Raw genomic sequence first — 27,398 nt, 5'->3', positions numbered from 1 at the left:
TACCGACCGGCTCAAGGACCCCAGGAGAATCAGGCAAAAAGCTCCTAGAGATGGCATCAGCCTTAACATTCTTAGAACCCGGAAGATACGAGACCACAAAATCAAAACGGGAGAAAAACTGGGACCATCGGGCCTGTCTAGGATTCAGCCGTTTGGCAGACTCGAGATAAATCAGATTCTTATGATCGGTCAAGACCACAATGCGGTGCTTGGCCCCCTCAAGCCAATGTCGCCACTCCTCAAATGCCCACTTCATAGCCAACAACTCACGATTGCCGACATCATAATTGCATTCCGCAGGTGAAAACTTTCGAGAAAGGAAGGCACACGGTTTCATCAAGGAACCGTCAGAATTCCTCTGAGACAAAACGGCCCCTGCCCCAATCTCAGAAGCGTCAACCTCAACCTGAAAAGGAAGAGAAACATCCGGCTGACGCAACACAGGGGCAGAAGTAAATCGGCGTTTAAGCTCCTGAAAGGCAGAAACAGCCACAGAGGACCAATTCGTCACATCAGCGCCTTTCTTCGTCAAATCGGTCAGGGGTTTAACCACACTGGAGAAGTTGGCAATGAAACGGCGATAAAAATTAGCAAAGCCCAAAAATTTCTGAAGGCTCTTCACGGATGTGGGCTGGATCCAATCATGAATGGCCTCAACCTTAACCGGATCCATTTCTATAGATGAGGGAGAAAAAATGAAGCCCAAAAAAGAAATCTTCTGTACTCCAAAGAGGCACTTAGACCCATTCACAAACAAGGCATTATCACGAAGGATCTGAAATACCATCCTGACTTGTTTCACATGAGACTCCCAATCATCTGAAAAAATCAAAATATCATCCAAATATACAATCATGAATTTACCAAGAGAATTCCGAAATATATCATGCATGAAGGACTGAAACACAGATGGAGCATTAGAGAGTCCGAATGGCATCACAAGGTATTCAAAATGGCCTTCAGGCGTATTAAACGCAGTTTTCCATTCGTCACCCTGCTTAATACGAACAAGATTATATGCCCCTCGAAGGTCAATCTTAGTAAACCAACTAGCCCCCTTAATCCTAGCAAACAGATCAGAAAGCAAAGGCAAAGGGTATTGGAATTTGACCGTGATCTTATTCAAGAGGCGATAATCAATACAGGGTCTCAAGGAGCCATCTTTTTTGGCAACAAAAAAAAAACCTGCTCCCAATGGTGAAGAAGATGGCCGAATATTATGCCCCTTCTCCAAGGACTCCTTAACATAGCTCCGCATGGCGGTATGTTCTGGCACAGACAGGTTGAAAAGTCGGCCCTTAGGGAACTTACAGCCTGGAATCAAGTCAATAGCACAATCGCAGTCCCTATGCGGTGGAAGGGAACTGGACTTGGGCTCATTGAATACATCCTGGAAATCTGACAAAAACTCAGGAATTTCAGAAGAGGGAGAGGAGGCTATTGACATCAAAGGAACGTCACCATGAACCCCCTGACAACCCCAACTAGTCACAGACATAGATTTCCAATCTAATACCGGATTATGCACCTGTAACCATGGGAAACCCAGCACAATAGCAACATGCAAATTATGCAACACCAGAAAACGACAATCTTCCTGATGGGCTGGGGCCATGTGCATGGTCAGCTGTGTCCAAAACTGAGGTTTATTTTTAGCCAACGGTGTAGCATCAATGCCCCTCAAAGGAATAGGACTCTGCAAAGGCTGCAAGGGGAAACCACAATGTCTGGCAAATTCTAAGTCCATTAAGTTTAAAGCGGCGCCTGAATCCACAAATGCCATGACAGAAAATGACGATAATGAGCAGATCAGGGTCACAGATAACAGAAATTTAGGTTGTACAGTACTGATGGTAACAGAACTAGCGATTCTCTTGGTACGCTTAGGACAATCAGAAATAACATGAGCAGAATCGCCGCAGTAAAAACACAACCTATTCTGAAGTCTGAATCCTTGTCGTTCAGCTCTAGACACAATCCTATCACACTGCATAGGCTCAGGACTCCGCTCAGAAGACAATGCCATAGTGTGCGCAACTCTGCGCTCGCGCATGCGCCGATCAATCTGAATGGCCAGAGACATAGAATCACTCAGACCAGCAGGCATGGGGAACCCCACCATAACATCTTTAACGGATTCAGAGAGACCATTTCTGAAGATTGCCACCAAGGCATCCTCATTACATTTAGTCAGTACAGACCATTTTCTAAACTTCTGGCAATATGATTCTGCCGCTTCTTGACCCCGAGACAGGGCCAACAAGGTCTTCTCAGCATGATCCACTGAATTAGGTTCGTCATACAATAACCCAAGCGCCTGAAAAAAGGTGTCTACATTAAACAACGCCGGATTCCCAGGTTCCAGGGCAAATGCCCAATCCTGGGGGTCACCACGCAGCAGAGATATAATAATTTTAACCTGCTGGATGGGATCACCAGAGGAACGGGATTTCAGAGCAAAAAACAGTTTACAGTTATTTTTAAAGCTCAGAAATTTGGACCTATCCCCAAAAAACAAATCAGGAGTTGGAATTCTAGGCTCTAAAACTGGAGTCTGAACGATATAATCAGAAATACCCTGCACTCTAGCAGCAAGTTGATCCACACGAGAAGCCAATCCCTGAACATCCATATCAGCGCCGAACTCCTGAGCCACCCAGAGGTAAAGGGGGAAGAAAAAAAAAACCACAACAGACTACAGAAAAAAAAATGGCTCAACACTTTCCTTCCCTTCTTCTGAGATGCGGTTAACTCATTGTTGGCCAGTTGTACTGTTATGATCTGGTGGCCTAAGAGAAGCATGAGATGTACTCTGGAGACGGTGGTACCTGTACTGACCGCAGACCCTGAACCTAACACCGCAACTAGAAGTAGCCGTGGAATGTACCTAGCGCTCCCTAGACATCTCGTCACAGCCGGAGGACTAATTACCCCTAGAGATAGAAAAGGGAAAACTATCTTGCCTCAGAGAAAATCCCCAAAGGATAGGCAGCCCCCCACAAATATTGACTGTGAGAGGAGAGGGAAAAAACATACACAGACTGAAATGAGAATTTAGCAAAGGAGGCCACTTCTAGCTAAATAGAAAGGATAGGACAGAGTACTATGCGGTCAGTATTAAAACACTAGAAAATATCCACCACAGAAAATACAAAAACACCACAGCTAACTAAAGATATGGAGGGTATATCTGCATCTCCAGAGATACCAGCTTGGCTAAACAAATCCTTATACAGACCAAGCTGGACAAGACAAAACATAGAAAAAAACTGAACAATAAGGCCACAGCATGTGGACAGCAAAATCAAGGCCAGAACTTATCTTTGTTGAAAAGAACTGCAAAGCAGAAGGGACCAGGCAGGGATGTGAATCCTCCAGGAACAATGGACAACTGGCACTGACTAAAGGGTGAAGCAAGACTAAATAGCCCAGTCAAAATTGCAAAAAGTGAACACACCTGACAAATGCTGCGACTCAGAGACAGCAGCGCTACCACTTACAACCACCGGAGGGAGCCCAAGAGCAGAATTCACAACAGGTTTCATAAAAGAACATGGAGAAATAACTGAACTGTTTGTGAATCGCTGAGACGTAGAGTAACACATCTTAAAGAGACACCCTGACCGTGACCTTTTTCCAGGAGATAAAGCAACCTTTACACGGCACCATGATGAAAGGGGATATTATGCCCTACATGTTAAAAGGTGCTCAGGACAATGCACTAACACCCGTGTAGCCACTGAGAGTGGAGTGCATAACCAGGCTACATAAACCCCTGTTGATGGACTGTTTCCTATGGAGTCACCAGTTAACACATATACTAAAGAACTTCCCCAGTCAGGAAGCAGTGGACACCAGAACCTGGCCTGGAAAAAAGTAAAGAGACAGATATCTGATTTAAAAATGTTGTTGATTATGCTTATTTGATGTTTCTTACAGTTTAAAAAGACAGTTAGGTAATGAATAGTACTTACCTGAGAACTTTCACTTGTAAATAGTTGGTACCTCTTAAGGTGCCCCTTATTGGTTTTACCATGTGCCGGCAGCGTGTGTGGAACCCCTGTTTACATTGTTTGCTTTAACAGACCAAGGAAAAACTGTCTGGCACGGCTGAAGACCAGGTCTGGTAGTTATGCCTTGTAGCCCGCCCAAGCCAACGTTGGGGGTTTATGATGGGTCCCTCGCTCATTGATACTATTGGTGCACAAGGACACCTTATATTAAAATGTTTGCTCTTGATTTGTAAAATGTTTGCACTTTTCACCTGTGTGCACATATGTAAATTTCAAGTCATGTAAAGTCCAAGAAACCGTACCTCCCATAAAGTTTTCACCTGTTTAAACCTGTTGACATGCATGTCCAAAAATGTTTACATCTTTAACCTGTACTGTTGGTTTTCTTTTCCCAGTCCAGGAGTACTGGAGTTAACGGAGGAGAGTGTAACACCCCAGGTAACCAGTTGTTACAGTGATGTTGCCTTTCTTTCGGGAAGGGCAATATCATGCTTGGAGGCAAGGAGGATTTCCTTTACCAGTTAATCACCTACATGCAACACATTGTGAATCCAGGCCAGAAGGGAAAGCTCTGAACCCGGACTCAGGGGAGTTTCCCCAGTTTTATGTATTCTGATCTGGAGGAGGAGTTAAATCAGTCTGGAGAGACAGTAGAGTAGTGAGGACGAGAGCAGAGAGTGGGGCCGTGCAGCCACGTGTGAGCTGCAGCTCCAGGAAAGGAAGATAACCTGAAGGGTTGGAATGTAGTGAGCATCTGAGGAAAGGAGCAAAGGTAAAGGAAAGGGCTTAGAGGGGAACTGTGAATGGGCACCCTCTGAGCCGAAGCGCAGGAACCGGGCACCGGGAGCCCAAGGTTGTGTTGAACTGTAGGTTGCACAGCAGAACCGGAGGGCAAGGGACTTTAAGTATTTTTTCCATACCCACACCTGGAGGTGCAGCAGTACACTAGGAGCCTGCGTTGTGATAGAGACCCTATAAAAAGGTTCGCACTGCCCACCATATGGGTAACTGTCTCAGGACAGAAGAGAGAGGACTTTGTCAGCAAGCCACAGGCAGCAAGGACCTCATACGCATAATAGCGTGAGCAGGAAGGCTTACGGACCTCACCTGGGAGAAGGATTCACCATTGCCTCCAGGCCAGCCGGACCATATCACAACCTGTTCCTGGTACCCGGGACTGTGGCCTGCTACCACCAGTAAACAAGGTAAAGAAGTTACAACCTTGTGTCCTCTGTTTATTTGTCAGCAATCACCACCCTTGCCACACACATTGGGAGCCCTGGGGACCCCGCTTCACCTGTGGGAAGCGTCACCATCTTTGCTGCAGTAACATCACCCCAGAGGACCCCTTTAAGAAGTGTCGGTCCTCTCTGACTGAGAAGCACAGGTGGTGTCGCAAACACAAACTGTATTACAGCCCCCTTAAAAGACCTTTCCCTTTTACTTGGAGGCCCATGGCCACAGACCGGTTCGCTGCCACCGTGACCACCCCTTTATTTGCAACCGGACCCGGTACCGAGTACCCCACGGCACTGTCGGGCGACTCAACTGGGTATGTGAGTTCCCCTCAAAATTAAGCATAAGGATAGACGGCATAAGAAATATATGTGCAAAAAGTATCAATCAAAATATGCTCAACAAATAAATAATACAGGATCATTAAACAATTCACAAGAAGGAAGTAAACATATCGAGGTTCCAACAAATATACTATTGGAGCAGTAGTCCCATCAGCCTATGTCAGTGACCTGAGGTAATCTTTATACCTCCGATCACAGCTGCGGGTTTGCACTTTCATCTGACAGCATGGGAATCTTGGCTATCTGACTGACGGTAATGATTTTACTGCCGATCAGAAGCAGTGTTTGCCGCACTGTCATACACATGACAGCATGGCAAATACTGGAAGTTGGGGCCCCCCATTCATGTGAACTGTTCTGGTACCCGAACCCAAACTTTTTTTTAACTGTTCGGCCAAACCCGATGGACCCGAACATACAGGGGTCCACCCATCTCTAATCCTGAGTCATTTACATCAGGATCCTTGGAGGTGACAGGAATTGTAAGGTTCAGAAAGATCATATTTTTATGTCAACAAATAATAATAAAACAAAACTTGTTCATAACCAAAAACATTCTTAATATATGATTATGATTGCAGTCATTATCTCATTATAAAACTACAGTATAAAGCACAGCAAAATATGTTGGGGCAGTATAAGTTAAGGTTATAATTAGGGTTGAGCGAAACGGGTCGTTCATTTTCAAAAGTCGCCGACTTTTGGCTAAGTCGGCGTCTCATGAAACCCGATCCGACCCCTGTGCTTGTCGGCCATGCGGTACGCGACTTTCGCGCCAAAGTCGCGTTTCAATGACGCGAAAAGCGCCATTTCTCAGCCAATGAAGGTGAAAGCAGAGTGTGGGCAGCGTGATGACATAGGTCCTGGTCCCCACCATCTTAGAGAAGGGCATTGCAGTGATTGGCTTGCTGTCTGCGGCGTCACAGGGGCTATAAAGGGGCGTTCCCGCCGACCGCCATCTTACTGCTGCTGATCTGAGCTTAGGGAGAGGTTGCTGCCGCTTCGTCAGAAGCAGGGAGAGCGTTAGGCAGGGTCCACTAACCACCAAACCGCTTGTGCTGTAGCGATTTCCACTGTCCAACACCACCTTCGGTGTGCAGGGACAGTGGAAGCTATTTTTTTTTTTTCCCTCAGCGCTGTAGCTCATTGGGCTGCCCTAGAAGGCTCCGTGATAGCTGTATTGCTGTGTGTACGCCACTGTGCAAACCAACTGCTTTTTTTCAAAGCACATATCCTCTTGTTCCTTCCTTTCTGCACAGCTATCTTTTTTGTTTGTCCACACTTTTTATTTAATTTGTGCATCAGTCCACTCCTATTGCTGCCTGCCATACCTGGCTTACATTACTGCAGGGAGATAGTAATTGTAGGACAGTCCCAGTTTATTTATTTTTTTTTTTGTGGAAGATTAAGATTGGCATTTCTGCTACAGTGCCATCCCTGTGTGTGCCATCTCTCACTCAGTGGGCCATAGAAAGCCTATTTATTTTTTTCCTTGATTTGTGTTCTAAAATCTACCTCAACACAAAAACACTACATCAATCAGTGGGAGAAAAATATTGGCCTCAGTCAGGGCTTGTGTGCCACTCCTGTGTGTGCCATCTCTCATTCAGTGGGCCATACAAAGCCTATTTATTTTTTTGTTTTTTTTAATATTATTGGGTTTCTAAAGTCTCCGTGAAAAAAAAAAAAAAAACATAAAAAAACAGTGGGAGAGTAATATTGCCCTTTCAGCTTGTGTGCCAGTCTTGACTCCTGGGTGTGCCACCTCTCTCTCTCTAATTGTGGGCCATAGAAAGCCTATTTATTTTTTTGCTTTGTTTAATATTATTTGGTTTCTAAAGTCTCCCTGAAAAAAAAAATACATAAAAAAACAGTGGGAGAGTAATATTGCCCTTTCAGCTTGTGTGCCAGTCTTGACTCCTGGGTGTGCCACCTCTCTCTCTCTAATTGTGGGCCATAGAAAGCCTATTTATTTTTTTGCTTTGTTTAATATTATTTGGTTTCTAAAGTCTCCCTGAAAAAAAAAAATACATAAAAAAACAGTGGGAGAGTAATATTGCCCTTTCAGCTTGTGTGCCAGTCTTGACTCCTGGGTGTGCCACCTCTCTCTCTCTAATTGTGGGCCATAGAAAGCCTATTTATTTTTTTGCTTTTTTTAATATTATTTGGTTTCTAAAGTCTCCCTGAAAAAAAAAAAAAGTACATAAAAAAACAGTGGGAGAGTAATATTGCCCTTTCAGCTTGTGTGCCAGTCTTGACTCCTGGGTGTGCCACCTCTCTCTCTCTAATTGTGGGCCATAGAAAGCCTATTTATTTTTTTGCTTTTTTTAATATTATTTGGTTTCTAAAGTCTCCCTGAAAAAAAAAATACATAAAAAACAGTGGGAGAGTAATATTGCCCTTTCAGCTTGTGTGCCAGTCTTGACTCCTGGGTGTGCCACCTCTCTCTCTCTAATTGTGGGCCATAGAAAGCCTATTTATTTTTTTGCTTTGTTTAATATTATTTGGTTTCTAAAGTCTCCCTGAAAAAAAAAAATACATAAAAAAACAGTGGGAGAGTAATATTGCCCTTTCAGCTTGTGTGCCAGTCTTGACTCCTGGGTGTGCCACCTCTCTCTCTCTAAATGTGGGCCATAGAAAGCCTATTTATTTTTTTGCTTTTTTTAATATTATTTGGTTTCTAAAGTCTCCCTGAAAAAAAAAAATACATAAAAAAACAGTGGGAGAGTAATATTGCCCTTTCAGCTTGTGTGCCAGTCTTGACTCCTGGGTGTGCCACCTCTCTCTCTCTAATTGTGGGCCATAGAAAGCCTATTTATTTTTTTGCTTTTTTTAATATTATTTGGTTTCTAAAGTCTCCCTGAAAAAAAAAATACATAAAAAAAAAAATAGGAGAGTAATATTGCCCTTTCAGCTTGTGTGCCAGTCTTGACTCCTGGGTGTGCCACCTCTCTCTCTCTAATTGTGGGCCATAGAAAGCCTATTTATTTTTTTGCTTTTTTTAATATTATTTGGTTTCTAAAGTCTCCCTGAAAAAAAAAAAAACATAAAAAAACAGTGGGAGAGTAATATTGCCCTTTCAGCTTGTGTGCCAGTCTTGACTCCTGGGTGTGCCACCTCTCTCTCTCTAATTGTGGGCCATAGAAAGCCTATTTATTTTTTTGCTTTGTTTAATATTATTTGGTTTCTAAAGTCTCCCTGAAAAAAAAAAATACATAAAAAAACAGTGGGAGAGTAATATTGCCCTTTCAGCTTGTGTGCCAGTCTTGACTCCTGGGTGTGCCACCTCTCTCTCTCTAATTGTGGGCCATAGAAAGCCTATTTATTTTTTTGCTTTTCTAAATATTATTTGGTTTCTAAAGTCTCCCTGAAAAAAAAAAAAGTACATAAAAAAACAGTGGGAGAGTAATATTGCCCTTTCAGCTTGTGTGCCAGTCTTGACTCCTGGGTGTGCCACCTCTCTCTCTCTAATTGTGGGCCATAGAAAGCCTATTTATTTTTTTGCTTTGTTTAATATTATTTGGTTTCTAAAGTCTCCCTGAAAAAAAAAATACATAAAAAAACAGTGGGAGAGTAATATTGCCCTTTCAGCTTGTGTGCCAGTCTTGACTCCTGGGTGTGCCACCTCTCTCTCTCTAATTGTGGGCCATAGAAAGCCTATTTATTTTTTTGCTTGATTTGGGTTCTAAAATCTACCTGAAAAAAAAAAAACACTACATCCATCAGTGGGAGATTAATACTGTCCTCAGGGCTTGTGTGCCACTCCTGACTCCTGTGAGCGCCATCTCTCACTCAGTGGGCCATAGAAAGCCTATTTATTTTTTTGCTTGATTTGGGTTCTAAAATCTACCTGAAAAAAAAAACACTACATCCATCAGTGGGAGATTAATGCTGTCCTCAGGGCTTGTGTGCCACTCCTGATCCTGACTCCTGTGCGCGCCATCTCTCACTCAGTGGGCCATAGAAAGCCTATTTATTTTTTTGCTTGATTTGGGTTCTAAAATCTAACTGAAAAAAAAATCACTACATCCATCAGTGGGAGATTAATACTGTCCTCAGGGCTTGTGTGCCACTTCTGATCCTGACTCCTGTGAGCGCCATCTCTCACTCAGTGGGCCATAGAAAGCCTATTTATTTTTTTGCTTGATTTGGGTTCTAAAATCTACCTGAAAAAAAAACACTACATCCATCAGTGGGAGATTAATACTGTCCTCAGGGCTTGTGTGCCACTCCTGATCCTGACTCCTGTGAGCGCCATCTCTCACTCAGTGGGCCATAGAAAGCCTATTTATTTTTTTGCTTGATTTGGGTTCTAAAATCTACCTGAAAAAAAAACACTACATCCATCAGTGGGAGATTAATACTGTCCTCAGGGCTTGTGTGCCACTCCTGATCCTGACTCCTGTGCGCGCCATCTCTCACTCAGTGGGCCATAGAAAGCCTATTTATTTTTTTGCTTGATTTGTGTTCTAAAATCTACCTGAAAAAAAAAACACTACATCCATCAGTGGGAGATTAATACTGTCCTCAGGGCTTGTGTGCCACTCCTGATCCTGACTCCTGTGCGCGCCATCTCTCACTCAGTGGGCCATAGAAAGCCTATTTATTTTTTTGCTTGATTTGGGTTCTAAAATCTACCTGAAAAAAAAAACACTACATCCATCAGTGGGAGATTAATACTGTCCTCAGGGCTTGTGTGCCACTCCTGATCCTGACTCCTGTGCGCGCCATCTCTCACTCAGTGGGCCATAGAAAGCCTATTTATTTTTTTGCTTGATTTGGGTTCTAAAATCTACCTGAAAAAAAAACACTACATCCATCAGTGGGAGATTAATACTGTCCTCAGGGCTTGTGTGCCACTCCTTATCCTGACTCCTGTGTGTGCCATCTCTCACTCAGTGGGCACTGGGCCATAGAAAGCTTTTTTTTTTATTATTATTATTTGGTTTCTAAATTGTCCCTGAAAAAAACAATTTATCTTATTTGGTTTCTAGAGTCTCCCTGAGGGGGAAAAAAAAAAAAAAATAGGTGGGAGATTAATATTGACATTTGTGTTTGAGTGACATTCCTGCGTGTGTGGCATCTCTGTGATTTGGTGCCACAGAAAACAGAGTGTGTAACATTGTGCCTGATTTTCCTTGTGGTCTCACCAACCTGTTTAGGGATATTGAAATCATACTGAAGTTATAGCGCACCGTGTAAGTTGTTTGACAGCAACAAATAAAGTTACTTTGGTTAAGTTTTTAAAACAATGAGGAAGTCTGGTGCAAGAGGTCGTCGTGGGCGTTCATTGTCAGCTGGTAATGATGGTAGTGGAGCATCAGGTGGTCATGGGGATAAAAATATTCCACCTAAGTCTGGAGCTGTGGAGCCAGTTTCGTCGTCTGGCTACACAAGGCCTCGAACGCTCTCTTTTCTGGGAGTAGGAAAACCGCTTTTAAAGGCGGAGCAGCAACAGCAAGTTTTGGCTTACATTGCAGACTCAGCCTCTAGCTCTTTTGCCTCCTCTTCTGAAACTGGTAAATGTAAAAGCAGCGCGTCACTTGTGGATGTCCACGGTCAGGGACAAGTCGCTTCCTTGTCCTCTTCAGCAAAAACTACAACAAGAGAGAAGGATGCAGCAGGCGACACAACGGGTTACTCCATGGAGCTCTTTACACATACCGTCCCTGGCTTACAAAGTGAAACACTTAACAGGCCATGCCCATTACAAGTTGATTCTGACATGGAGTGCACTGATGCACAGCCACAGCCAGAGTACTATGCTGCTCCTTTGACTCAGACCACCACATTGCCCTCTCAGGGTACTGATCCACAATCAGACCCTGATGAGACTATGTTGCCCCGCCACGAACGCTATACCACCGACCGACACAGTGACACAGACGAAGTTGCACACGAGCTCGAAGAGGAGTTAATAGATGACCCAGTTATTGACCCCGATTGGCAGCCATCGGGGGAACAGGGTGCAGGCGGCAGTAGTTCAGAAGCGGAGGTGGAGGAGGGGCCACAGCAGGCATCAACATCGCAACAGGTTCCATCTGCCGGGCCCGTATCTGGCCCAAAACGCGTGTCAAAGCCAAAACCTGTTGGAGGACAGCATGGCCATCCGGTTAAAGCTCAGTCTGCAATCCCTGAAAAGGGATCCGATGCTAGGAAGAGTGCAGTTTGGCATTTTTTTAAACAACATCCAATTGATCAGCGCAAAGTCATCTGTCAAAAATGTTCAACTAGCTTAAGCAGAGGTCAGAATCTGAAAAGTCTCAATACTAGTTGCATGCATAGACACTTAACCACCATGCATTTTCAAGCCTGGACTAACTACCAAACGTCCCTTAAGGTTGTAGCACCCTCGGCCAATGAAGCTAGTCAGCAACGCAACATCCCTTCCGTCACTGTAAGGCCACCATTTTCCGCACCACCGGCAGTATCTGTGCAGGTTTCTTTGCCAGCCAAAAGCACTCAGGGTCAGGGAATCACCAGTTTTGTAGGAGGAAATATTGCATCTAGGTCACCGGCAGAAACAATACCATCTCCAACCGTCTCGCAGTCTGCCATGTCCACCGGCACACCCGCAAGTTCCACGATCTCCATCTCTCCAGTTCAGCTCACACTACATGAGACTCTGGTTAGAAAAAGGAAGTACTTATCCTCGCATCCGCGTACACAGGGTTTTAACGCCCACATAGCTAGACTAATATCGTTAGAGATGATGCCCTACCGGTTAGTTGAAAGCGAAGCTTTCAAAGCCCTGATGGAGTACGCTGAACCACGATACGAGCTACCCAGTCGACACTTTTTTTCCAGAAAAGCCATCCCGGCCCTGCACCAGCATGTTAAACAGCGCATCGTCCATGCACTCAGGCAATCTGTGAGGACAAAGGTGCACCTGACTACAGATGCATGGACCAGTAGGCATGGCCAGGGACGTTATGTGTCCATCACGGCACACTGGGTGAATGTGGTGGATGCAGGGTCCTCAGGGGACATCAATTTCGGGACAGTTGTGCCTAGCCCACGGTCTAGGAAACAGTTGGCTGTAGGCGTTCGCACCCCCTCCTCCTCCTCCTCCTCGTCCTCCTGCAGAAGCTACAGCTCTTCCACAGACCGCAGTCGGCCAACCACTCCATCGGCAGATGACAATGTTGCACACCAGTTGTCCCATTATGGGCCAGCTACTGGCAAGCGTCAGCAGGCTGTATTGGCTATGAAGTGTTTGGGCGACAACAGACACACCGCGGATGTTCTGTCCGAGTTCTTGCAACAAGAAACGCAGTCGTGGCTGGGCACAGTAGATCTTGAGACAGGCAAGGTAGTTAGTGATAACGGAAGGAATTTCATGGCTGCCATCTCCCTTTCCCAACTGAAACACATTCCTTGCCTGGCTCACACCTTAAACCTGGTGGTGCAGTGCTTATTGAAAACTTATCCTGGGTTCTCCGACCTGCTCCTCAAAGTGCGTGGACTTTGCTCACATATCCGACGTTCGCCTGTACACGCCAGCCGTATGCAGACCTATCAGCGGTCTTTGAACCTTCCCCAGCATCGCCTAATCATAGACGTTGCAACAAGGTGGAACTCAACACTGCACATGCTTCAGAGACTGTGCCAACAGAGGCGGGCTGTTATGTTTTTGTGGGAGGATACACATACATGGGCAGGCAGTAGGATGGCAGACATGGAGTTGTCAGGTGTGCAGTGGTCGAAGATACAAGACATGTGTCAAGTCCTTCAGTGTTTTGAGGGATGCACACGGCTGGTTAGTGCAGACAACGCCGTAATAAGCATGAGCATCCCCCTAATGCGTCTGCTGATGCAAAGTTTGACGCACATAAAGGAGCAGGCGTCTGCACCAGAGGAAGAGGAAAGCCTTGATGACAGTCAGCCATTGTCTGGTCAGGGCAGTGTACAGGACGAGGTAGCGGGCGAAGAGGAGGTGGAGGACGAGGAGGATGATGGGGATGAGTATATTTTTAATGCGGAACCTTTCCCGGGGGCACTGGAAATTGGTTGCGTGTCAAGGCCGGGTTCTGGTTTTTTGAGGGACACAAGTGACGTAGATTTGCCTGCAACTGCCCCTCACCCAATCACAACCGGAGATTTGACAACTGGAACTTTGGCCCACATGGCGGATTATGCCTTACGTATCCTAAAAAGGGACACATGCATAACGAAAATGATGAACGATGACGATTACTGGTTGGCCTGCCTCCTTGATCCACGCTATAAAGGCAAATTGCAAAATATTATGCCACATGAGAACTTGGAACTAATATTAGCAACCAAACAATCAACTCTTGTTGACCGTTTGCTTCAGGCATTCCCAGCACACAGCGCACGTGATCGTTCTCACACGAGCTCAAGGGGGCAACAGACTAGGAGTGTTAGGGGTGCACACATCAGAAGTGGCGTTGGACAGAGGGGTTTTCTGACCAGGTTGTGGAGTGATTTTGCTATGACCGCAGACAGGACAGGTACTGCTGCATCAATTGAAAGTGACAGGAGACAACATTTGTCCAGTATGGTTACTAACTATTTTTCATCCCTTATCGATGTTCTCCCTCAACCGTCATTCCCATTTGATTACTGGGCATCAAAATTAGACACCTGGCCAGAATTGGCAGAATATGCATTGCAGGAGCTTGCTTGCCCGGCAGCAAGTGTCCTATCAGAAAGAGTATTCAGTGCTGCAGGTTCAATATTAACCGAAAAAAGGACTCGTCTGGCTACCCAAAATGTTGACGATCTAACATTCATTAAAATGAACCACAACTGGATTTCGAAATCTTTTGCCCCACCTTGCCCGGCCGACACCTAGCTTTCCTATGAAAAGCTCTTGCCTGTGAATTACTTTTCTAATGTCTAATTTGCTGCAGCTGATTGTACAGCATACGACATGTTTACACCTCCCTAAATGGCCAAACTCCCCACACGGGGCCGTGGTATCGCGACTTTGGCACAAGCACCCGTGAGACTGCTGTTTGTCTGAAGAGGTGGGTGTGCTCGCTTTTGGTTGACGGCATTGCTACTGGGTCCCTCATAGTACAATGTAGTGTCTCTGGCGGTGGTGGTGCGCACCCAACGTCAGACACACCGTTGTAACATGAGGGGCCCTGGGGCGGTCCCGCCGGCCTCAAGAGAGTTCCCCCCTCCCCCAGCTCAAACTGTGCTCTACCACGTGCAAAATTATGTCGCACAGCTCCACCGATCTTTAGTCTATTCGCTGACATCATTCAATGTCTGGCACTGACAATACAAATTTGTAGACATCTATGATGCAACTTAAAGTAGTCTGTGTCTGTGTCCTATATTGGCACCATTAAATAGTTACTGCCAAATTACTATGTCAGAAACTCAGCAGATGAGCCCACCCCTGTACCTAAGTATGCCACCTTTTTTTTTTTTTTGGTTGTTTTGCGAGACATTAACATCTATTTATATTTTGGGAGTACTGGGACAGACACTCCTTGCAATACTCCTCCACTGACCACCAAGCTGCCTGCCCGTGTATCCATGTAACCGATGTAAAACTGCCATAAGCCTATTGTTTGTTATTTTAGGCCTTTGATAGCCTGTCTGCGGTCCCTACTTTAAATACTCCTCCACTGACCACCAAGCTGCCTGTGTATCCATGTAACCGATGTAAAACAGCCATGAGCCTATTGTTTGTTATTTTAGGCCTTTGATAGCCTGTCTGCGGTCCCTACTTTAAATACTCCTCCACTGACCACCAAGCTGCCTGTGTATCCATGTAACCGATGTAAAGCTGCCATGAGCCTATTGTTTGTTATTTTAGGCCTTTGATAGCCTGTCTGCGGTCCCTACTTTAAATACTCCTCCACTGACCACCAAGCTGCCTGCCCGTGTATCCATGTAACCGATGTAAAACTGCAGTATTTTGCTTATAAAAAAGAAAATACTGGAGAGATATCAAATGCAGACATTTTAACATTAAAAACAAAAACACATACAACAAAAAACTGGTACAGTACAAAAATTGGCCACCAGCTACAAAAACTTTCTCCTGCAAGTAGTTAACTGAAAGGTTTTTTTCCATTGAAAACACAGATATGGCATCCACCGAGTGTTGTCCTGTCGCGTCTTCTTTATATTATTGCCAAGAAGCTGCAACTGAATAAAGCTGAGCTTCTACCTTCTGCCTCTTATTAACTGCTTTTTTAAAAAAAAATTGGCCACCAGCTACAAAAACTTTCTCCTGCAAGTAGTTAACTGAAAGGTTTTTTTCCATTGAAAACACAGATATGGCATCCACCGAGTGTTGTCCTGTCGCGTCTTCTTTATATTATTGCCAAGAAGCTGCAACTGAATAAAGCTGTGCTTCAACCTTCTGTTCCAAATTACGAATTTTAAAAATGCAATTGGCTGTTCCGGCCTACTAAAGGTGTCTGTCTGCCCCTGCCTGGTGTTGTCCTCAACTGAATAAAGCTGAGCTTCAACCTTCAGTTCCAAACATACAACCAAAAACTGGTACAATACAAAAAGTGGCCTCCAGCTACAAAAACTTTCTCCTACAAGTAGTTAAATGACAGTTTTTTTTCCAGTGAAAACACAGATATGGCATCCAACGAGTGTTGTCCTGTCTCGTCTTCTTTATATTATTGCCAAGAAGCTGCAACTGAATAAAGCTGAGCTTCAACCTTCAGTTCCAAATTACCATTTTTAAAAATGCAATTGGCTGTTCCGGCCTACTAAAGGTGTCTGTCTGCCCCTGCCTGGTGTTGTCCTCAACTGAATAAAGCTGAGCTTCAACCTTCAGTTCCAAATTACCATTTTTAAAAATGCAATTGGCTGTTCCGGCCTACTAAAGGGGTCTGCCCCTGCCTGGTGTTGTCCTCAACTGAATAAAGCTGAGCTTCTACCTTCTGCCTCTTACTAACTGCTGTTTTTTAAAAAAATTGGCTGTTCCGGCCTACTAAAGGTGTCTGTCTGCCCCTGCCTGGTGTTGTCCTCAACTGAACAAAGCTGAGCTTCCACATTCTGGCTTTCGCCCTATACTATCAGATATTAAACTGCATTTGGCCTACTAGTGTGGTTAGGCCCTTGAAACAGTGTCTGCTGCTCTTGGGTTTGCTACTCCACTGAACAAAGCAATGCCGCCTGTTTAGCCCTGTTACCAATTTTGAACTGCATTTAGCCTACTTTATTCTTTGGCCCTATATCTGTTTCCTCCTCATCCTGCCCATTGCCCAGCCACTGCTAGATGAGTCTGCTGGTACATTGACCTAGACCACTACATTCCCCTTATACTCTACACTAGGGTTGAGCGACTTTTGCTTTTTTAGGATCGAGTTGGGTTTTGTGAAACCCGACCTTCTCAAAACTCGGATCGTGTGAAATCGGCCGATTCTACTGTAAAGTCGGGTTCCGGTCCCGGAACACAAAACCCAATGCAAGTCAATGTGCATTCATATCTCTCTCTCTCTCTCTCTCTCTCTCTCTCCTCCGTGCATATATTGTATTTGACTCCGGAAATCACTGCAGCCCAAACGGTAATATGGCTCTATGACGCCGCAGAAACCGGGCCGGAACCTATGTCATCACGCTGCCCACAATTAATTGGCTGAAAAAATGGCGGGGAAGGCGTCATTCAAAACGCGACTTTGGCGCCAAGATCGCGTACCGCATGGCCGAACCCACGCTGGGATCGGGTCGGGTTTCATGAGACGCCGACTTTGCCAAAAGTCGGCGACTTATGAAAATGACCGATCCGTTTCGCTCAACCCTACTGTACACAGCCAGAATCTGACCCTGCTGAAAGTAAGGTTCCCCTTCCCGCATGTTATACCACCTTACACAGGGACAGAGAGGAAGGTGCAGATGAAAGTGCAGGTTCCTTCATCAGGTGGGGGGGGCATACTCGTTGGCGACGTCACTGGCACAGGGCCCCTCAGAGTACGCAAAAGTGTCGCTGCTGGTGGGAGGCGCCCCCGCCATGCAAACACACCGCTGTACTTTGAGGGGCCCTGTGCCAGTGCCAATGCGAACGAGTGGGCCCCCCCTGCTTGCTCAGGATCACAGCACTTGCAACGTTGAAATACTTACCTTTCCCTGCAACACCGCCGTGACGTAGTCCGCATTTCCTGGGCCCACGAAAAACTTGAGCCAGCCCTACTCCCCCCACAACTTTTGCCAAATGACCCCCAATTCCCTATGCCCAACTATTATTATAAAGTTAATTAAGATTGACAAGCTTCAGAAACAAGAATGGATGTTTTTGGCATTAAAATGGGCACTGTAGGTGTTTTCCTGGCCTCCACTCACTGCCGACTATGCTTCCCCATTGACTTGCATTGGGTTTCGTGTTTCGGTCGATCCCCGACTTTTAGCGATAATCGGCCGACTGCACTCGACTCGACTCTGGACAAAATCGGGTTTCACAAAACCCGACTCGATCTTAAAAAAATGAAAGTCGCTCAACTCTAGTTATAATTATTATTTTCATTTCTTATATGTATGTGATTGCAGTTATTATCTTGCAATTCAGGGTAAATATGCTGTAAGTGCTCTTAAGACTATTCTCACCTATAGATTCACTTTTTTTATGTTACATTACTTACTACTGTTAAGCTGTCGGCTTTTCAATTTGTCAGTTGTCACCAAACATTTTAGCTCTTTGTGATTGTCCAAATAATAAACCAAAATGTTCTTTTTAAAATTGTGAACACTACTATTTTTAACCAGCAGATGTCATGCTGTACACATGTAAGACATGCTTAATGCAGAAGTCGTGTTTATTTTTTATATCTATATACAGTTAAGTCCATTTGGACAATGACCGAATCTTTGTGATTTGTGCTCTGCATGCCATTATTTTTGCAATTGAAATGTAGAATTTTAGGTTTAATTAAAGGGGATGAAAAAGCATAGTGTTCTTTACAGCGAGAAAATGTATCCCCCAAATGTATATATCAAAGATAATTTTTGGTCTGAGTGCTGTGGAAAATGAACCACACAAAAACAGCATACAAAGTAATGTTAATCAATGTGCTAGTTCACATGAACATTCTTCAACGCAGAGCAGCGGTCCATGTGAAAAAAATCATGGTAGCTGCTAATCTCATCCTTTTTTGGGGCATGAGACACACCTGTATTTTCTAATCGATGCTTAAAAAACTGAATGTAATAGAAATACCATCCATATGGCTTCCATTATTGAGAAATCCATTGCAATTATTAACATAAGACACTGTAACGGGTCATATATATTTTTTTAATTATTGATGTATAAAAAAATAGATGCCACACAGATGTCAAACACAGACATATGGACTGCATACAAATGGCATTTGGGTGACAATATTGGTTACAAATTGTCCGTTTTTTTCTGGATTAAAAATATGAATCTGATGCTGTCAACTATGATTTAACAGTTTCTGAACCTTGTGCGGACACACTCCTTTGATAACAACAATGGTGACAACCAGTTGACAATTTTTTCAAAGACTTCCCAGAGAAAGAAGACTGGAATAGCTCAAATCTGTCATGCATATACATAGACATGCATTTCTTAAGTTAATAAAAAAATATATATCTTTGTAAAAAGCAGCTAAAAATGAACAATAACTTGAAACATACAGCGGGTAAAATAAGTATTGAACACGTCATCAATTTTCTAAGTAAATATATTTCTAATGATGCTATTGACATGAAATTCCAACCAGAAGACAATAGCAACCCATCCAATTGGCACAAAGAAATCAAACCAAAAATGTCCATAAATTATGTATAATAATAAGAAATTATGCAGGAAAAAAGTATTGTACACATGAAGAGTGGTGCAAAAAGCCATAAAAAGTCATGACACCAAGTGAAATCTCTCAGTAATTAGAAGTGGCAATGCTGCCAATTAGTGACAAATAATATCAGCTGGTTCAACTGATGTCTCATTAGCAAGGTGCCACATATGAAACATTTTATGATGGGTTAAACCAGTGAACCTTTGTAACCTTATTGTTGCAAAACATACTGATGGCATTGGTTAGAAAATAAATTCTAAACCAGTAAAGGCTTAAGTGAGCACTGTTGGGACCATAATCCTGATGTGGAAAGAACATAATTTCACCATAAACCGGCCACGACCAGGTGCTACCCGCATGATTTCTGACAGAGGAGTGGAAAGAACTATCAGAAGAGTTGTCCAAGAGCCAAGGACCACCTGTGGAGAGCTACAGAAAGACCTAGAATCAACGGGTGCAATTGTGTTCAAGAAAACAATAAGCAATGCGCTCTACCTCCATAGCCTGCATGCACGCTCAGCACACAAGGCTCCATTCGTGAACAAAAAGCATGTTCAAGCACGTTTAAAGTTTTCTCAACATTCAGACAAGCCTGTGAAATACTGGGAGAATATAGTCTGGTCACATGAAACCAAAATTGAACTCTTTGGATGCCATAATACATACCATGTTTGGAGCATCATGGAACATCATGGGCTATCTTTCAGTATACGGTGCTGGCAAACTTCATATAATTGAAGCAAAGATGACAAATGGACCAAGAGATTCTTGATAAAAATCTGCTGCCATCTACCAGGATGATGAAGATAAAACGAGGGTAAATATTTCATCAAGATAATGATCCCAAACACACAGCCAAGGAAACTCTCAAAAATAAAGCTGTCTCATCTGAATCCGATAGAAAATTTGAGGAAGAGACTAAAGCTCAGAGTTCATAGAAGGAGCCCACAGAATCTTCAGGATTTGAAAAGTGTCTGTGCGGAAGAATGAGCCAAAATCACCCGATCAATACATGCGACTAGGGTTGAGCGAAACGGGTCGTTCATTTTCAAAAGTCACCGACTTTTGGCTAAGTCGGCGTCTCATGAAACCCGATCCGACCTCTGTGCTTGTCGGCCATGCAGTACGCGACTTTCGCGCCAAAGTCGCGTTTCAATGACGCGAAAAGCGCCATTTCTCAGCCAATGAAGGTGAACGCAGAGTGTGGGCAGCGTGATGACATAGGTCCTGGTCCCCACCATCTTAGAGAAGGGCATTGCAGTGATTGGCTTGCTGTCTGCGGCGTCACAGGGGCTATAAAGGGGCGTTCCCGCCGACCGCCATCTTACTGCTGCTGATCTGAGCTTAGGGAGAGGTTGCTGCCGCTTCGTCAGAAGCAGGGATAGCGTTAGGCAGGGTCCACTAACCACCAAACCGCTTGTGCTGTAGCGATTTCCACTGTCCAACACCACCTTCGGTGTGCAGGGACAGTGGAAGCTATTTTTTTTTTTTTTTCCCTCAGCGCTGTAGCTCATTGGGCTGCCCTAGAAGGCTCCGTGATAGCTGTATTGCTGTGTGTACGCCACTGTGCAAACCAACTGCTTTTTTCAAAGCACATATCCTCTTGTTCCTTCCTTTCTGCACAGCTATCTTTTTTGTTTGTCCACACTTTTTATTTAATTTGTGCATCAGTCCACTCCTATTGCTGCCTGCCATACCTGGCTTACATTACTGCAGGGAGATAGTAATTGTAGGACAGTCCCTGTTTTTTTTTTTTTTTTTGTGGAAGATTAAGATTGGCATTTCTGCTACAGTGCCATCCCTGTGTGTGCCATCTCTCACTGAGTGGGCCATAGAAAGCCTATTTATTTTTTTCCTTGATTTGTGTTCTAAAATCTACCTCAACACAAAAACACTACATCAATCAGTGGGAGAAAAATATTGGCCTCAGTCAGGGCTTGTGTGCCACTCCTGTGTGTGCCATCTCTCATTCAGTGGGCCATACAAAGCCTATTTATTTTTTTGTTTTTTTTAATATTATTGGGTTTCTAAAGTCTCCGAGAAAAAAAAAAAATACATAAAAAAACAGTGGGAGAGTAATATTGCCCTTTCAGCTTGTGTGCCAGTCTTGACTCCTGGGTGTGCCACCTCTCTCTCTCTAATTGTGGGCCATAGAAAGCCTATTTATTTTTTTGCTTTTTTTTAATATTATTTGGTTTCTAAAGTCTCCCTGAAAAAAAAAAAAAGTACATAAAAAAACAGTGGGAGAGTAATATTGCCCTTTCAGCTTGTGTGCCAGTCTTGACTCCTGGGTGTGCCACCTCTCTCTCTCTAATTGTGGGCCATAGAAAGCCTATTTATTTTTTTGCTTTGTTTAATATTATTTGGTTTCTAAAGTCTTCCTGAAAAAAAAAAATACATAAAAAAACAGTGGGAGAGTAATATTGCCCTTTCAGCTTGTGTGCCAGTCTTGACTCCTGGGTGTGCCACCTCTCTCTCTCTAATTGTGGGCCATAGAAAGCCTATTTATTTTTTTGCTTGATTTGGGTTCTAAAATCTACCTGAAAAAAAAACACTACATCCATCAGTGGGAGATTAATACTGTCCTCAGGGCTTGTGTGCCACTCCTGACTCCTGTGAGCGCCATCTCTCACTCAGTGGGCCATAGAAAGCCTATTTATTTTTTTGCTTGATTTGGGTTCTAAAATCTACCTGAAAAAAAATCACTACATCCATCAGTGGGAGATTAATACTGTCCTCAGGGCTTGTGTGCCACTCCTGATCCTGACTCCTGTGCGCGCCATCTCTCACTCAGTGGGCCATAGAAAGCCTATTTATTTTTTTGCTTGATTTGGGTTCTAAAATCTAACTGAAAAAAAAATCACTACATCCATCAGTGGGAGATTAATACTGTCCTCAGGGCTTGTGTGCCACTCCTGATCCTGACTCCTGTGAGCGCCATCTCTCACTCAGTGGGCCATAGAAAGCCTATTTATTTTTTTGCTTGATTTGGGTTCTAAAATCTACCTGAAAAAAAAACACTACATCCATCAGTGGGAGATTAATGCTGTCCTCAGGGCTTGTGTGCCACTCCTGATCCTGACTCCTGTGCGCGCCATCTCTCACTCAGTGGGCCATAGAAAGCCTATTTATTTTTTTTGCTTGATTTGGGTTCTAAAATCTAACTGAAAAAAAAATCACTACATCCATCAGTGGGAGATTAATACTGTCCTCAGGGCTTGTGTGCCACTCCTGATCCTGACTCCTGTGAGCGCCATCTCTCACTCAGTGGGCCATAGAAAGCCTATTTATTTTTTTGCTTGATTTGGGTTCTAAAATCTACCTGAAAAAAAAACACTACATCCATCAGTGGGAGATTAATACTGTCCTCAGGGCTTGTGTGCCACTCCTGATCCTGACTCCTGTGCGCGCCATCTCTCACTCAGTGGGCCATAGAAAGCCTATTTATTTTTTTCCTTGATTTGTGTTCTAAAATCTACCTCAACACAAAAACACTACATCAATCAGTGGGAGAAAAATATTGGCCTCAGTCAGGGCTTGTGTGCCACTCCTGTGTGTGCCATCTCTCATTCAGTGGGCCATACAAAGCCTATTTATTTTTTTGTTTTTTTTAATATTATTGGGTTTCTAAAGTCTCCGTGAAAAAAAAAACATAAAAAAACAGTGGGAGAGTAATATTGCCCTTTCAGCTTGTGTGCCAGTCTTGACTCCTGGGTGTGCCACCTCTCTCTCTCTAATTGTGGGCCATAGAAAGCCTATTTATTTTTTTGCTTTGTTTAATATTATTTGGTTTCTAAAGTCTCCCTGAAAAAAAAAAATACATAAAAAAACAGTGGGAGAGTAATATTGCCCTTTCAGCTTGTGTGCCAGTCTTGACTCCTGGGTGTGCCACCTCTCTCTCTCTAATTGTGGGCCATAGAAAGCCTATTTATTTTTTTGCTTTGTTTAATATTATTTGGTTTCTAAAGTCTTCCTGAAAAAAAAAATACATAAAAAAACAGTGGGAGAGTAATATTGCCCTTTCAGCTTGTGTGCCAGTCTTGACTCCTGGGTGTGCCACCTCTCTCTCTCTAATTGTGGGCCATAGAAAGCCTATTTATTTTTTTGCTTGATTTGGGTTCTAAAATCTACCTGAAAAAAAAACACTACATCCATCAGTGGGAGATTAATACTGTCCTCAGGGCTTGTGTGCCACTCCTGACTCCTGTGAGCGCCATCTCTCACTCAGTGGGCCATAGAAAGCCTATTTATTTTTTTGCTTGATTTGGGTTCTAAAATCTACCTGAAAAAAAATCACTACATCCATCAGTGGGAGATTAATACTGTCCTCAGGGCTTGTGTGCCACTCCTGATCCTGACTCCTGTGCGCGCCATCTCTCACTCAGTGGGCCATAGAAAGCCTATTTATTTTTTTGCTTGATTTGGGTTCTAAAATCTAACTGAAAAAAAAATCACTACATCCATCAGTGGGAGATTAATACTGTCCTCAGGGCTTGTGTGCCACTCCTGATCCTGACTCCTGTGAGCGCCATCTCTCACTCAGTGGGCCATAGAAAGCCTATTTATTTTTTTGCTTGATTTGGGTTCTAAAATCTACCTGAAAAAAAAACACTACATCCATCAGTGGGAGATTAATGCTGTCCTCAGGGCTTGTGTGCCACTCCTGATCCTGACTCCTGTGCGCGCCATCTCTCACTCAGTGGGCCATAGAAAGCCTATTTATTTTTTTGCTTGATTTGGGTTCTAAAATCTAACTGAAAAAAAAATCACTACATCCATCAGTGGGAGATTAATACTGTCCTCAGGGCTTGTGTGCCACTCCTGATCCTGACTCCTGTGAGCGCCATCTCTCACTCAGTGGGCCATAGAAAGCCTATTTATTTTTTTGCTTGATTTGGGTTCTAAAATCTACCTGAAAAAAAACACTACATCCATCAGTGGGAGATTAATACTGTCCTCAGGGCTTGTGTGCCACTCCTGATCCTGACTCCTGTGCGCGCCATCTCTCACTCAGTGGGCCATAGAAAGCCTATTTATTTTTTTGCTTGATTTGGGTTCTAAAATCTACCTGAAAAAAAAAAACACTACATCCATCAGTGGGAGATTAATACTGTCCTCAGGGCTTGTGTGCCACTCCTTATCCTGACTCCTGTGTGTGCCATCTCTCACTCAGTGGGCACTGGGCCATAGAAAGCTTTTTTTTTTTTTTATTATTATTTGGTTTCTAAATTGTCCCTGAAAAAAACAATTTATCTTATTTGGTTTCTAAAGTCTCCCTGAGGGAAAAAAAAAAAAAATAGGTGGGAGATTAATATTGACATTTGTGTTTGAGTGACATTCCTGCGTGTGTGGCATCTCTGTGATTTGGTGCCACAGAAAACAGAGTGTGTAACATTGTGCCTGATTTTCCTTGTGGTCTCACCAACCTGTTAAGGGATATTGAAATCATACTGAAGTTATAGCGCACCGTGTAAGTTGTTTGACAGCAACAAATAAAGTTACTTTGGTTAAGTTTTTAAAACAATGAGGAAGTCTGGTGCAAGAGGTCGTCGTGGGCGTTCATTGTCAGCTGGTAATGATGGTAGTGGTAGTGGAGCATCAGGTGGTCGTGGGGATAAAAATATTCCACCTAAGTCTGGAGCTGTGGAGCCAGTTTCGTCGTCTGGCTACACAAGGCCTCGAATGCTCTCTTTTCTGGGAGTAGGAAAACCGCTTTTAAAGGCGGAGCAGCAACAGCAAGTTTTGGCTTACATTGCAGACTCAGCCTCTAGCTCTTTTGCCTCCTCTTCTGAAACTGGTAAATGTAAAAGCAGCGCGTCACTTGTGGATGTCCACGGTCAGGGACAAGTCGCTTCCTTGTCCTCTTCAGCAAAAACTACAACAAGAGAGAAGGATGCAGCAGGCGACACAACGGGTTACTCCATGGAGCTCTTTACACATACCGTCCCTGGCTTACAAAGTGAAACACTTAACAGGCCATGCCCATTACAAGTTGATTCTGACATGGAGTGCACTGATGCACAGCCACAGCCAGAGTACTATGCTGCTCCTTTGACTCAGACCACCACATTGCCCTCTCAGGGTACTGATCCACAATCAGACCCTGATGAGACTATGTTGCCCCGCCACGAACGCTACACCACCGACCGACACAGTGACACAGACGAAGTTGCACACGAGCTCGAAGAGGAGTTAATAGATGACCCAGTTATTGACCCCGATTGGCAGCCATTGGGGGAACAGGGTGCAGGCGGCAGTAGTTCAGAAGCGGAGGTGGAGGAGGGGCCACAGCAGGCATCAACATCGCAACAGGTTCCATCTGCCGGGCCCGTATCTGGCCCAAAACGCGTGTCAAAGCCAAAACCTGTTGGAGGACAGCGTGGCCATCCGGTTAAAGCTCAGTCTGCAATCCCTGAAAAGGGATCCGATGCTGGGAAGAGTGCAGTCTGGCATTTTTTTAAACAACATCCAATTGATCAGCGCAAAGTCATCTGTCAAAAATGTTCAACTAGCTTAAGCAGAGGTCAGAATCTGAAAAGTCTCAATACTAGTTGCATGCATAGACACTTAACCACCATGCATTTTCAAGCCTGGACTAACTACCAAACGTCCCTTAAGGTTGTAGCACCCTCGGCCAATGAAGCTAGTCAGCAACGCAACATCCCTTCCGTCACTGTAAGGCCACCATTTTCCGCACCACCGGCAGTATCTGTGCAGGTTTCTTTGCCAGCCAAAAGCACTCAGGGTCAGGGAATCACCAGTTTTGTAGGAGGAAATATTGCATCTAGGTCACCGGCGGAAACAATACCATCTCCAACCGTCTCGCAGTCTGCCATGTCCACCGGCACACCCGCAAGTTCCACGATCTCCATCTCTCCAGTTCAGCTCACACTACATGAGACTCTGGTTAGAAAAAGGAAGTACTTATCCTCGCATCCGCGTACACAGGGTTTTAACGCCCACATAGCTAGACTAATATCGTTAGAGATGATGCCCTACCGGTTAGTTGAAAGCGAAGCTTTCAAAGCCCTGATGGAGTACGCTGAACCACGATACGAGCTACCCAGTCGACACTTTTTTTCCAGAAAAGCCATCCCGGCCCTGCACCAGCATGTTAAACAGCGCATCGTCCATGCACTCAGGCAATCTGTGAGTACAAAGGTGCACCTGACTACAGATGCATGGACCAGTAGGCATGGCCAGGGACCTTATGTGTCCATCACGGCACACTGGGTGAATGTGGTGGATGCAGGGTCCTCAGGGGACATCAATTTCGGGACAGTTGTGCCTAGCCCACGGTCTAGGAAACAGTTGGCTGTAGGCGTTCGCACCCCCTCCTCCTCCTCGTCCTCCTGCAGAAGCTACAGCTCTTCCACAGACCGCAGTCGGCCAACCACTCCATCGGCAGATGACACTGTTGCACACCAGTTGTCCCATTATGGGCCAGCTACTGGCAAGCGTCAGCAGGCTGTATTGGCTATGAAGTGTTTGGGCGACAACAGACACACCGCGGAAGTTCTGTCCGAGTTCTTGCAACAAGAAACGCAGTCGTGGCTGGGCACAGTAGATCTTGAGGCAGGCAAGGTAGTTAGTGATAACGGAAGGAATTTCATGGCTGCCATCTCCCTTTCCCAACTGAAACACATTCCTTGCCTGGCTCACACCTTAAACCTGGTGGTGCAGTGCTTATTGAAAACTTATCCTGGGTTCTCCGACCTGCTCCTCAAAGTGCGTGGACTTTGCTCACATATCCGACGTTCGCCTGTACACGCCAGCCGTATGCAGACCTATCAGCGGTCTTTGAACCTTCCCCAGCATCGCCTAATCATAGACGTTGCAACAAGGTGGAACTCAACACTGCACATGCTTCAGAGACTGTGCCAACAGAGGCGGGCTGTTATGTTTTTGTGGGAGGATACACATACACGGGCAGGCAGTAGGATGGCAGACATGGAGTTGTCAGGTGTGCAGTGGTCGAAGATACAAGACATGTGTCAAGTCCTTCAGTGTTTTGAGGGATGCACACGGCTGGTTAGTGCAGACAACGC

This window comes from Ranitomeya variabilis, chromosome 6 (assembly GCF_051348905.1).
Source record: "Ranitomeya variabilis isolate aRanVar5 chromosome 6, aRanVar5.hap1, whole genome shotgun sequence".
Classification (NCBI taxonomy): domain Eukaryota; kingdom Metazoa; phylum Chordata; class Amphibia; order Anura; family Dendrobatidae; genus Ranitomeya; species Ranitomeya variabilis.
The sequence above is the reverse complement of the archived record's forward strand: the minus strand, read 5'-3'. Positions refer to the sequence as shown.